General features: G+C 36.1%; 1 long non-coding RNA gene across 1 annotated transcript; it reads right to left on the reverse strand.

Annotated features, from left to right (window-relative positions):
• Window positions 1-6,388: 6,388 nt before the first annotated feature.
• Window positions 6,389-10,621, reverse strand: LOC121862245. Its single transcript, XR_006088203.1, has 2 exons — window positions 7,965-10,621; window positions 6,389-7,914 (listed from the first exon to the last, which is right to left on the reverse strand). It is a non-coding gene; the product is annotated as an uncharacterized LOC121862245 (long non-coding RNA).
• Between the last annotated feature and the right edge of the window lie 2,470 nt (window positions 10,622-13,091).

Here is a 13,091-nt window from a genome sequence, read left to right on the forward strand (position 1 = left end):
TATATATAGATATTTAGGGGTTATCAGCATATACCTAGATCATGCGCACCTACAGTTTTTAGTTTAACAAATTTATTGGCAGAGCTTGTAGTACAGTTTGCCTATTCTGAGTAATTCAGTCAGGTCTTGACACTGAGGGTGGTATCACTTCTCACTGTCACGCAGGACAGAGGTTCACACACAAAGAAATACATCATATTCATTAACAACTATAAATGTATATAGGTCAGGTTCATATAGATAATGTCACTGTTCACTGCCATGCAGGACAGAGGTTCGTACAGAAAGAGTTGCATCATATTCATTGACAGTACATATACATATATGTAAACACACACACACACACACACACATATACATACATATACGTATATACATACACATATACATGTACACGTGCATATACATGCACACACGCACACATACATACATATACGTCGGTCAGATTCATGTGGGTAATGTCACTGTTCACTGCCACGCAGGACAGAGGTTCGTACACAAAGAATGCATCATATTCATTGACACTATATATAGGTCAGATTCATGTGGGTAATGCCACTGTTCACTGCCATGCAGGACAGAGGTTCGTACACAAGCTTGACTGTATTGTAACCTTGGAACACAAACGATGGTACTGTGGTTCTCTTCACGTACTAAATGTCTCCTCCAGATGGGTCAACTTATGTGGTGTCTCCCTACCAGCTGGCTCACGGTCACCATATGTTTTAAAGTCATGGATACGTTATCTCTCTCTCTCTCTCTCTCTCTCTCTCCCTTGTGGTTATCAGCATATACTTGGATCACGCGCACCTACAGTGAATTATTTGCATATATATATATATATATATATATATATATATATATATATATATATATATATATATATATATATATATATATATATATATATATATATATCTTGATATAATCACACGGGAAAAGGGAAACAACGGAGCACCTTAGCTTTCGTCTTTATTCAAGACATCTTTAGAGGTGCTCCGTTGTTTTCCTTTTCCCGTGTGATTTTATCAAGATTTATCTTATCCACGTTTTCATTGTGGATCTACATGAAATATATATTATATTTTTTTATTATTTTCTTTTTACTTTAATTATTTTGCAATGGCCAAATGTCATCAAATATTACATAATATAATATTATAATGTAAGAAATAAGAATTTCAACACAATGTGACACATCATTACTTGTAATCAAATTAGTTCTATATCATGTACATCTTATATATGGGAATAATGAAAGAAATACAATTAACTTGAAGCATAATCAATTTTGCAAGCACATGAAGTACAGCAAACTGTGTGAATTTCAAAATAAATTCTTCCTACTTTTTTTTCATGGAAAATTTGTCAATGATACTGTTTGTGTCAAGGGATTGTAGGAGGCCAGATTCAATGCATAATAATGAAAGTGAGTTTAATCTGGTTTGTCCCATGGTAGACCTCAGGTGATTTTTCACCCTAGATAGAGTAGAGAAAGACCTCTCTCCTTCACAATTTGTAATGGGGATGGTAAGGCAGTTGTCAAAATACCATCTTTGGACCTCATCAAAGTGAAGATGTTTGTCACTGACTTGTCAGATTCGAAGACAAAATGTCTTTAAATTGCAAAAACTCATCTAGAACAGATGCTTCCAGGTCACTGGAATAGGTACTGACAACCAATTCCAGTTGGGCTTTGAGATCATCATATTTCATACTGTCATACTCCGTTAAGAAGCGAAACAGCTTCTTTATTTCTGAGTAGGCATTCACTCTGTGCTCTAATTCATTCCTAAGGCAATCTAATATGGTGTAGAAATTGTCCACCTTGAGCTTCTCACGTGGATCAAGTTGAGTTTCAGTGCCAACTGATTCATCAAATAAATGTTTTCACTTTTTTGTTCTTTTTGTTGTCTCTGAGAGATATGAAGTCTTTCCACTACCTACAGCACCATACTTCTCCAGATGCTGTGCAAGAAAAGGGTCAAATTTTGCCAGGAGTTCCAGTACTCCAAGGTAATTCCCATTGTTGCTAGAGCCTATTCTTTCATCACTACCTCTGAGAGGAAGACCTCTTGATGTTAAAAATTAGTGTTTCAACTATGCGCAATAGAACTTCTTTCCAGTATTTTCTCTCCAATTCTACTTGCAAAGCCAAAGTGGAATCAATTCGCCTTGCTGTAATTGCCCTCACACCCCAAGTAGTAACTGAGATTTTATGCTCTTTGCTACTTTCATGTTCAGCAACTCTACGCTGGCAGTTTTTCCAGTCGCTAAACCCACAAGTAAACAATGAGACTTGCTTGCTGAATAGCTTGCATGGAACACAAAATACATCTCCAGTTTTTGGAGAATACACAAGCCATTCCCTTTTAACTTTTTCATCATTTGCCATTTGATGTGTAAACAAGAGGAAGGTTTAGTAAATACTCAATCAGTTTATCATCAATTGTCAGCCAGTCAGCTGGATCACTTGATACACACAAATCAACACTGACACCTTGTTCCACAGAATGTTTCTTATAAGTCAACTGAGATGAATCGGATGAAGCTTCAGTCACAGGTGGTACTTCCATTGCTGTAGGTGAAAATTTACTTAATCTCTGTGACTGTGACTCAGCTGACCTCGCTTCGTCATCTGAATCATGAAAGTGAACATCTACTGTGTCATCCCCTGGGAGTTTACTGTCACTGGTACTTGGCTCTGAATCTCCTTTTGGTTTAAAAAATGTTGTCAGCTATGCAACTGATTGCAGTTGTGCAGCTTTGGCTGCTTTTAACTTTCTCTTTTGTGAGCCACTCAGATTTTTTCAGGGACGACATATTTATCTCATGAGAATCCCCAAGAATAATCTGTAAGCAAACAAATAGTGTAAGTCTATAAGAGATACCAATATCACAAAAAATAGACACAAAACCACACGAAATATAACACTAAAGTCCATTTAATGCAACATGTAAAATATCATTAATAAATAATGAGTGCCACGTACACAATATAAAATATCACCGAGCTGAGGCTGAGAAGATACTGACTGGCTGAGCGAGCTGTCAGCAAACCAACGGTAACCCTGACATGTACTGAACGTGAAACGATCCTGTCTTTCACACATCAAGGCGCTGAAGGCTTCTTGAACTTTATTCTCTTTCTCTCTCTCTCTCTCTCTCTCTCTCTCCAGTATATATGTATGTATAGATATATAGATCGATCGATGGTGGGACACAGACACGGACATTTAAAAAATGTACAATACAGTATATATATATTTTTTCATTATCTTATTTTATCTTATTTTCTTCATTTTACTATAGGGCCTAGTCTGTGGCCCACTGAGAACCACCCCATGGCCCACCAGTTGAAGACCACTGTGGGCCTATACTTATTGTACAGGGGCGCCATACTCCAGGCCCTATACTTATTGTACAGGGGCTCTTATGGTTGTGAATATATTATATACGGTAATGAAATACTCGGTGTACACTTGAAACAAGGTTATACGCTGGCACGCTGCGCGACAAATTAGTTTCAGTGGGCCCCCAGATACCAGTGGGCCCTAGGCCAATGGCCTACTTGGCCTATTGGTAAATCCGGCCCTGTCTGTGGTCTATTATCTTTCCACCACTTATCAGGTTACTAACCATTCGGGCAGTTGGTCTGTTCATTGTTATTTTTTTACCTGTATTGTCCAGTATTTTTATCTGTATTGTCCAGTGTTTTGACCTGAATTGTCCAGTGTTTTGACAAGTATTGTCCAGTGTTAATACAGGTGGAAACTGTTGTACCCAGAGAAAACCTGCCATGTTTGGTCGTGTCGCTGGGTAACACTCATCTCAGTGTGTCCCAGGTTGGGGAATGAGCCCAGGCCACAGTATCTGAGAGACTAACTGCTAACAGTGTACCACCAACTCCCATTGATTAAAAAATTGTTGGGATTACCCGTGATTTTTGTAGCAGCTGCACTGTAGATTTTGTGTAACCTAACCTAGCCACCCAGTACAGTATGGCAGAAGAAACAGACTTTACAAGACTTGGAAAAAGAAATTAAATGTTCTACACAAAAATACATCTCAAGCCAACACTCACACCAATAATGTGATAAAAAGAGACAGCAGCCTGTACTGTACTGTACTGTACTGAAATAGGGTTATTAAAACACCAGTCCAAAAATTTTTACAAATTTTTATGGAAAAGAATTTAAAAATACAAAAAACTAATTAAAATATACATTTTAAATATAATTTGTCATTTTGAATTTTTTATACTGCTCCTAGAAAAAGAAAATACAGACTTTATAAATCTACAGCAACGTGGGTCAATGAAGCAATGAAAGGTGGCATAGATGAGTGAACGTCTGTCAGATGATTCACAACAATGGGATGTGGCAAAGTGCAGTCACTAGTTGTCGCACTTGTCTCTATATGTATTACTGAAGAATGAGATTATGGGATGTAATATAAGTTCTGTGCATAGAGGAATGTTTGTGTGTGTATACCTGTGAGAGTAAAGGGAATGTGTGTGTGTGTTGACAAGTGTAATATACTGTATGTACTTATATACAGTATTTCATTTTTATACATTTCAAGTAGTACAAATGCATAAATGTAAAACTACATTCGAAGACGATTAATGAAAACCACAAAAACATAGTTAAATATGAATATAATTGTACCATAGACAATAATATTCTGTGATAATAAAGATGGCATCAACACAGGCCGTATACACAGTCACCCACAAGAGGTCCCGTAACCTCTCCTCCTGTACTATGAACCCCGAAGCAGCACACACCGATGCATTATTCTGTCCACAATAAATGCTTCAGGTTCACGAGTCTGAATCTCAGGGTTCATGGTACAGGAGGAGAATGCGACACGACTTTCTGTGGGTGACTGTACTGTACATTATTTCAGAGTACAATAACATACAGTAATGATACAGTATTATCCATAAGAGCAGTTTTGACAATAACCACAACAGACACAGTTCTACAATCTGCTTACAGAAACAGTCATCTGGGCCAGTGGACCACACAAGCACTGATCAAACTTATAAGAATAACCCTAATGGAATCTACATGAAGCAGTCTGTAACCCACACTGTTGAGGGTACAAAAATTCAACTTTTGTTTTAAAAGAGCATTATAATTTGATTGAGGATTTATTCATATGAGATTCATGTTTTACTAACTTGGGATTACAATATAATTAATTAAAAAACAGATTAAATAGAACAATACCAATTAAATAATACTAAACACAGAAATTAAAAATATATATGGAAGACATTTGTAACATTTGAAACCCATTAAAGTGAAAGATAAACTTGTTTATTATGATAGAAACTACTGTTATGTGTATGAAGAATTGTTTAATTTATGAAGAAATAAACACATACCCCGAGCCCTTCCCCTTACACCAGCCTTGACTGTTTTCTGAGGTGAAAATAAACAAGCTGCCTGTACCTCACATAAACCCCCCACCTTTCCACCAACCTCACACGGTTTTCTGTGAGGTTAAACGAAACAAGCTACCCGTACCTTACATAAAACCTAACTTAATGCCATAACTCACTGTAAGAGCCTTCACCTACTATTACCCATACCAAGAAAATAACGTACCATTAATGAAGGACTGATTACCAATACGTACACGATTGTTAATACTTCGATGCAGCTTATTACTTTCTCTTGTGTTGAGTTTTCCCTTCCTTTCCTGTTTGATATATGATTATTTATGTATTTAGTTACTCATTATACTACTGTTTAGTTACAGTCACTATTAAGTTCAGTATTCAGTGGAATTAGTTATCCATTACGGATGGTAACTATTGATGAGATTAGGTTAGATTGGGATCTGTTAGGACTGGGGACCATTTAATAATTAACTTGATTAGAGATTAGGTTAGCTTGGGGTCTATTAGAACTGGGGTCTAATAGGGCATTGGATCATTTAAAAAAAAATCACCTGATATGGCATGAAATAAACACTGTTGTTATTGTTGTTATTATTGTGGCCTCGTATGATTATATCTGATGAAGACAAGTTATTTCCCAGTGTACAGTCAGCCAGATACGTTCGCAAAGACCCGACAAGTATCGAGTAAGGTGATCGTTCTGGTAAAAATGTAAAGTTAAGAGGTGGCGAGGCGTTGTAAGAAGGAAAGAGAGGGGGGGTAGGGGAGGTCTTGTTTGAGTGAGTGTGTGGGTATAGTGTGTTTGGAAGTGAGGTTTTTACACCATTACCAGACCCACTTATCGTCCTAACCCTATACTGTATATATACTGTACTTGTTGGGTCTCTGGGGAGGTGATGGACTTGGTAAAAGCATTCAAGTAAGATAAGACCAAAATGAAACGGATATAGAAAAAAGTATTATGAAAAAATTAAGAAATAATGAAAACTTTATTTTAATACACACACATATACACACCAGATGATACAGATATTGTATATAATTCCCAGCAGGTTAAGATGTAATGGAGTTGGAGTATCTTATGGGCGACTTACGATACAATGAAACTACAGTAGTACCTTGTTATGACACTAGTTGTTCCTGCGCTGATGATAACTTATGAATGATAATTACCTATTATGTTATATGCTTGCACTGTACTGTAGTGGTGAAAAATATTGCAAGAACCTAATGTACACTGATGCAAATGTGTACTACTGTATGTGTTAGTGTAATACATGTATTACAAAAAGTTAGGAATTAATGCTGGTAAGAACTATAACAAAATATGATATACACTACAGTAAATGTGTACTTTATTACAAAGTACTTTATTACAGTGTGAAGCAATACTTGATGATTATTGTACAGTACAGTACAGTATATGGTAAACTGCTTTTGTTGGCATTGGTTCATTTGCCATTATTTTACTTACATATTTATATATTAATAATTTAATATAATTTCTTTATATATTAATACCAATTTAATAGCTTCCTTATATATTATGTATGTCACAGCATGTGCATCTTATAATTAGGCAAATAACAACAAAAATGTAATCTATTAATGCCCTTCCCTCCTGAAGCAGCAGTACTGTACATGTTAATGAATCACTAACGTCTCTAATACAGTATACTGTAATATAATAATGGCTGCCCCTTACGTCCAAGGATGGTCACCAAGACATGAATTTGTCTAAGGTGTAGAAGTTAATGAGCTGCATAAACCAGTGTCAAGGAAGAGTCCAAGAAGACCGGACAACTCGCCAACTGCACTGGCTAACCATTACCCCGGAACACGATCCGCAAATCAATTAACTTCTAGGTGTCCATAGTCTCACCCTGCCCGGGGATTGAACCCGGGTTCACTCAGTTGTGAGGTAAGCATGCTGACCATTACACCACAGGTCGCCATGTACTGGTACTTATTGATGCGCGTGTCAGTGAGTTGTTAATACAGTAAGTTAAAACAGAAGTTCAAAACAAAATATATTTAATTTTTCTTATCTTAACATTATACCTAAAATTATTAACCACTTATATGGCTAATGCCAGACAATTTTTATTTAGCTCAGGGAGGACCTCGTACACAAGGGGTTAAAGTAATCGTCCTTGAGTTTATTAGAATTTTGAAATATAAAATTAAAAAAAAATATATACTGTATATATATATATATACTTTTTTTTTGGGGCTTTTCAGGAGTCATTTCACCCTTTGTGTTTACGTAAACACAAGAAACTGTTCCCTCACTGCTATAATACCCACCATAGTCTGAGGTGACAAGAGCAGGTCCACCTCGCACTCCTTCACAATATCAAACCTGCCCCCCCCCCCCACTACCTCCTAAAATCACTTACTGTATATCATTGTAAATCTCAAAAAATGTCACTCTACAACTTAATATATAAAAAAATTAAGTGAGTGACCTATCAAACATATCCAGTGATCCAGTGAGTGACCTATCAAACAAATCCAGTGAGTGACCTATCAAACATATCCAGTGAGTGACCTATCAAACATATCCAGTGAGTGACCTATCAAACATATCCAGTGAGGGACCTATCAAACATATCCAGTGAGTGACCTATTAAACAAATCCAGGGAGTGACTTATCAAACATATCCAGTGAGTGACCTATTTCATATATCCAGTGAGTAACCTATTGCATGTATCCAGTGAGTGCCCTATTGCATGTATCCAGTGAGTGACCTACTGCATATATCCAGTGAGTGCCCTATTGCATATATCCAGTGAGTGCCCTATTGCATGTATCCAGTGAGTGACCTCCTGCATATATCCAGTGAGTGACCTATCAAACATTCCTATTTAGCATACCCACTGCCAAGCATCACCTCACCAATGATATTATCCACACCGAGAGCTAAGCAGTATTGCCACGTTCAGTACAGTGTGTCTACCATCAAGCATTGCATTTGTCCTGGGTACTCAAAGAGACACATTAAGTTGAGATTATAGGGAATAATTCACAGCATCTATAATTATCATACACAACATAATGTACCATACAGCAACAAATCCAATCCTGTGTTTTGTTTGGTTTGTTTGTTTGTTTGTTTGTTTGATTTTTAATTCCAGGAGGAGAAATTATTCTTACTGTATGTAAGTACTGGTCAAAAAATACGGACAATTTGTCATTAGTAAATAATATTGTGCAACACACAATATATATACATTCCTTTTTGAGATTTTCATAATATTTCAAACTTATATTTCCATACAACCAACTGTAACATACACTATACTATACCCTGCTGCTACCTTGCATATTCTTACAGTTACTGACTTTTGGGTTAAACTAAACACGATAATTCAGATGGAAGTAAATCACCATCAGACTCGTAATAAACATGAAAGTATTACAGTCATGACAAGAGAGTAATGACAAATTTGTAGACTTCAGAGCCGTGAAATAGTGAAGTAATTTTGTTTTACTAAAATTACAGACAACTTCTGCTCTCTTCATACATTTGTCCATCAGTAAGACAATAGCTTCCCACAAAACAAGAGTCCACCCAATGAAAAATTTGACAAAATCATAAGAATATAAGTCATTAAGCAGGACTACACTGTGCCTGTTGCCCACCTTTAAGAAACTGCCAGTCAGAAAGTCATTTGAAGCCACAAGTAACAAGAAGAAGACTGGTCACAGTTATACCTCACCTGTGTTTGTTCAGACTAACCTGATGATAAACTATAACATCAACAACACGTCCAATGCTGGAGAAGCTATATATGCATAAATGGAACACAAGGAATATTAAATATCCACTGACGATGACTGCCATCCCTACAGTTAACTTCCACTGATGATGGCTCATGTTTAAGGGTCAAGCCAAATTCCTCTTAGGAGTTGTGTAGCTACAGAGCTCTGGACACAACACAGTCAATAATAATAACCAGCAGACTTGCCTTACTCCTGCTTCAGATTAGTATTATTAGCTTCAAGTATAGAGTAATTCCTCTATATAAAGTTAACTCACCCAGAAAATGTTATGGCACTTGAGTAAGTGTGTTACTAAGTAAAGTTATTCAAGCACAGAGTGGATCAATTACATAATCATATAACAAGAGCTGGATTGCCCTAAATCCCCTTCCTCCTCCTGCATCATATATGAAGACAAAGACACAGAAGAAGGACTCTGCAATATTAACTCTTGTTATCCAAACCAACTATGAGACTTTTGTTTTTATTTTCTGATTTACCATAAAACGCTAGAATTTTCTGTTGAGTCTCGGAAAAAAAACTGGAGGAGAGAGATTCACAATAATTTCATTACAAAAGGAATTAATTTCTTACACTAATATCTTCATAAATAAAACAACTACACAACACTTAAGTTATAATGTACACTCCGACGAGACTAAAATATTATTGCAAGGGATTTCTTGACGAGGCATAATCATAAAAATCTACCCACAGCTGAGGTATGATTAATAATTATCAATATTAAGAGCTTGTATTTTTTTGTTGCCATATTGTGTACTAAAAAAATCCTCTCACTACAATTAACCAGTCATGTAACACCTCCTGTGTATCTACCAAAGGTTCACATGAGACACAAGATGAAGGACTAGATAAATACATAACCAGGAAGAATATGATACAGTACTTGGGCTAAAACATACAAACATAGGTTTGATATATGTATAGCTAACTTATCACAAAGTTTCCTTGAATGACTAATATTCCATTCAGGAGTTTCTCACTACCACAAGACTTCAACTCGACATTTCAATGATGACCGACAGAATTGAAGAGGTACAGTCCACCTTCACTGGTACATTTACAGGGGCTCATTATATAAACATTCCAATCTTTACATTAAGACACTTATTTTAAAATTGTTTTACTTTGAATCCATAATATGTTTACTATTGCGAGTTTCCTTCCGTCTAATGTAAACAAACATAGAGCTGCCACACTACACAAAACCTGACGAGCCCCTGTAAATGCACTAGTGAAGGGGACTTTACTTGATTGGTAAAATGACCTTCAATACTTCAAATTGAAAACAAACTTGAAAAGCAATACAGTGGGGTATGCTATAACGAATCTAATTGGTTCTAGAACCTTGTTCGTTATAGCATTTGTTCGTTATAGGATTAATCCGTTCCAGGCCCCCAAATACAACCACTTAACACTGAAAAATATAATATAAAATTGTAAAAATTGTAAAAAAGTGCATACATATGCATCTAAACCCCTGAAATAAAGAATATCATTAATACTTGTAATAAAAAAACAATAAATTAGTATAAAAAAAAAAAAATTTTAAATAATGTTCGTTGTAGGAGTTTCGTTCGTTATAGCATTCTCAATTTTATAGGTAAAACCGTTCGTTATAGGAATATTCGTAGTACAGTAGGATCCGTTCGTTATAGCATACCCCACTGTAGAAGCGCCGATTAAGACAAAATATATATTACTACATCTCCTCTATGCTAAAAGTGGTTGATAAAGTCTCATTCAGTATTCTGAAATAAGTTCAAAAAGCTTATTTCAGAAATTATCTCTTGACGGTGAGCTGATGGGAAGGTTCTACAATGCTGATTTTAACAAACTTTTTCAATAAACATTTTTGGATAAACAAATTACAATACATTGAAATAAAATTTTGGTATTTCAAGAGATAAGTAAAACTAGAGCGTCTTTGTCGTATACTTGTGTTGCCAAGATGGGACAGAAATCTTACAGAAGCTCAAGAACTGTACCTTGTTTAGCCACAGGAAGCATTACCTCTATTAGCCCATGCACAGTACAGTACATCAAGGTAAACCAATAAAAAATTATTATGTCCAACTTGAACCTTGAGTAGATACAACATACATGTATTAATCAGATCAAAGTTGTGAAAATGACAATCATAATTCACACAACAGATAACACAGAGAAGGCAGATCTTATTACGAGTACTGTATACAGTACTGTACTGTGTCTCCCAAGATGGAAACATTCGTTTACAGTTAAAATATTAAACATACAATAATTATAAGAAAAGAGAACAAAGGTTACTGGACCACACAGATGATGCACCAACACCTAATACAGTATGAGAATAGTTAGTTAACACTGGAAGTCTTAACCATTAACCGGCAGCCGAGGACCCCCCCCCTCCCCGTGCATAAAAATGGAATGCAAGGAACATGAAACTTTCTCTGATGATGGCTGTCGTCCCTACAGCTAACTTCCACTAATGATGGGTGCTGTTTAAAGCTTAAGACCAGCAAATAACACGTATAATACACATCAAAATCCTACACACCTAAAACATTTAAAAACAAATTAAGATGAAAAATTATGACCAACAATCAATTAATAGTAATAAATGTTTTGACAGAAGATACAGACACTGAACTGCTCCTCCAGCAGTGTGTGAGGTGTACGACAGTTTCCTCAAGGCGCTGGCCATGTATATCAAGTCTATGGAGTCGTATCACCTTTACTTCCCCTTCATTAATTACAGTAACCTATTCGTGCATCTCCTCTATCTGCTTCATCATTAAGAAAGTTCCCTCCAATAAGGCTGCTTTATATTTACTCTCAGCTGTCACCTTGACCTAACATCTAGCTACCATCTCAAACCTAACCTCCTAAAGCCATTAATGCTAGAAAGAAACACCAATTACTACACTTCTACACATTATCTATAAAATACTCTCATATTTCTTCAAATCTACAAATCACTTACATTACATCTGATAGAAAACTTCCCCCTATTCAAATACATTGATGCCTTAAGCCTAGAGACAGTACAGTATACTGTATGAGTAAAGCTTAGTACAGGTTGTATATGAGTCAACATTTTATGTGCCCATCAGCAAACTTCCTACATAATGGCGTGATTGTCTTATATTTCTTTAAAAGCAGATCCCAAGGCCCGTCCCTGGACCATTAAGTTGATGATATTCACCATTTTTTTTTCAGTGATGATGATCTAATTTAACCAATATTTAAGATACATACACGGTTACCTACGACTTCACTTTAGTGCTGTACAATACTTTTCCTAATAAACAGTAGTTCTATCAATCAAAACATGTTAACCTACACCACTGACTGATGCCCTTTACTGAGATAACGGACTGTGAGGTCATCAGCTCATTTCCTCACCACACATTATACTTCAGACACAAATGACAATGTTTGGGAATCCTATATTGGATCTTTCTCTTCCTTTGCCTTACTCATATAACATAAATCATCATTGTTTATTTGACAGTTTTGTACGAATAATTAATAAAATGAAAATTGTGGTACTTATATAAGAGTGTAAACAAACAAACACACACTTTCCTCCACACGTGTTAAGTGTTTCAGCGACAATTATATCCAAGTGGGTCTGTGCATATGTGAGATGTGCTAACTGAAGCTGAGTGTGTTGTGGGTGGAACCAGGTAAGGCAGAGTAAAGTTTGGTTAGGTAAGGTTAGGTAAGGTTAAGTCAGGTAAGGTAAGGTAGAGTAAGGTTTGGTTAGATAAAGTCAGGTCAGGTCAGGTAAGGTAAGATTGGGTTATATATTCTATTCAGTAAGGTGAGGTTAAGTCAGGTTATACAGGTAGATAGGTGAGGTAAGATTAGTCTAAGCTTGACTAAATTAGGTTAGGTTGGCTTAGG

Source organism: Homarus americanus, unplaced genomic scaffold (genome assembly GCF_018991925.1).
Source record: "Homarus americanus isolate GMGI-L3 unplaced genomic scaffold, GMGI_Hamer_2.0 scaffold31037, whole genome shotgun sequence".
NCBI classification, from domain to species: Eukaryota; Metazoa; Arthropoda; class Malacostraca; order Decapoda; family Nephropidae; genus Homarus; species Homarus americanus.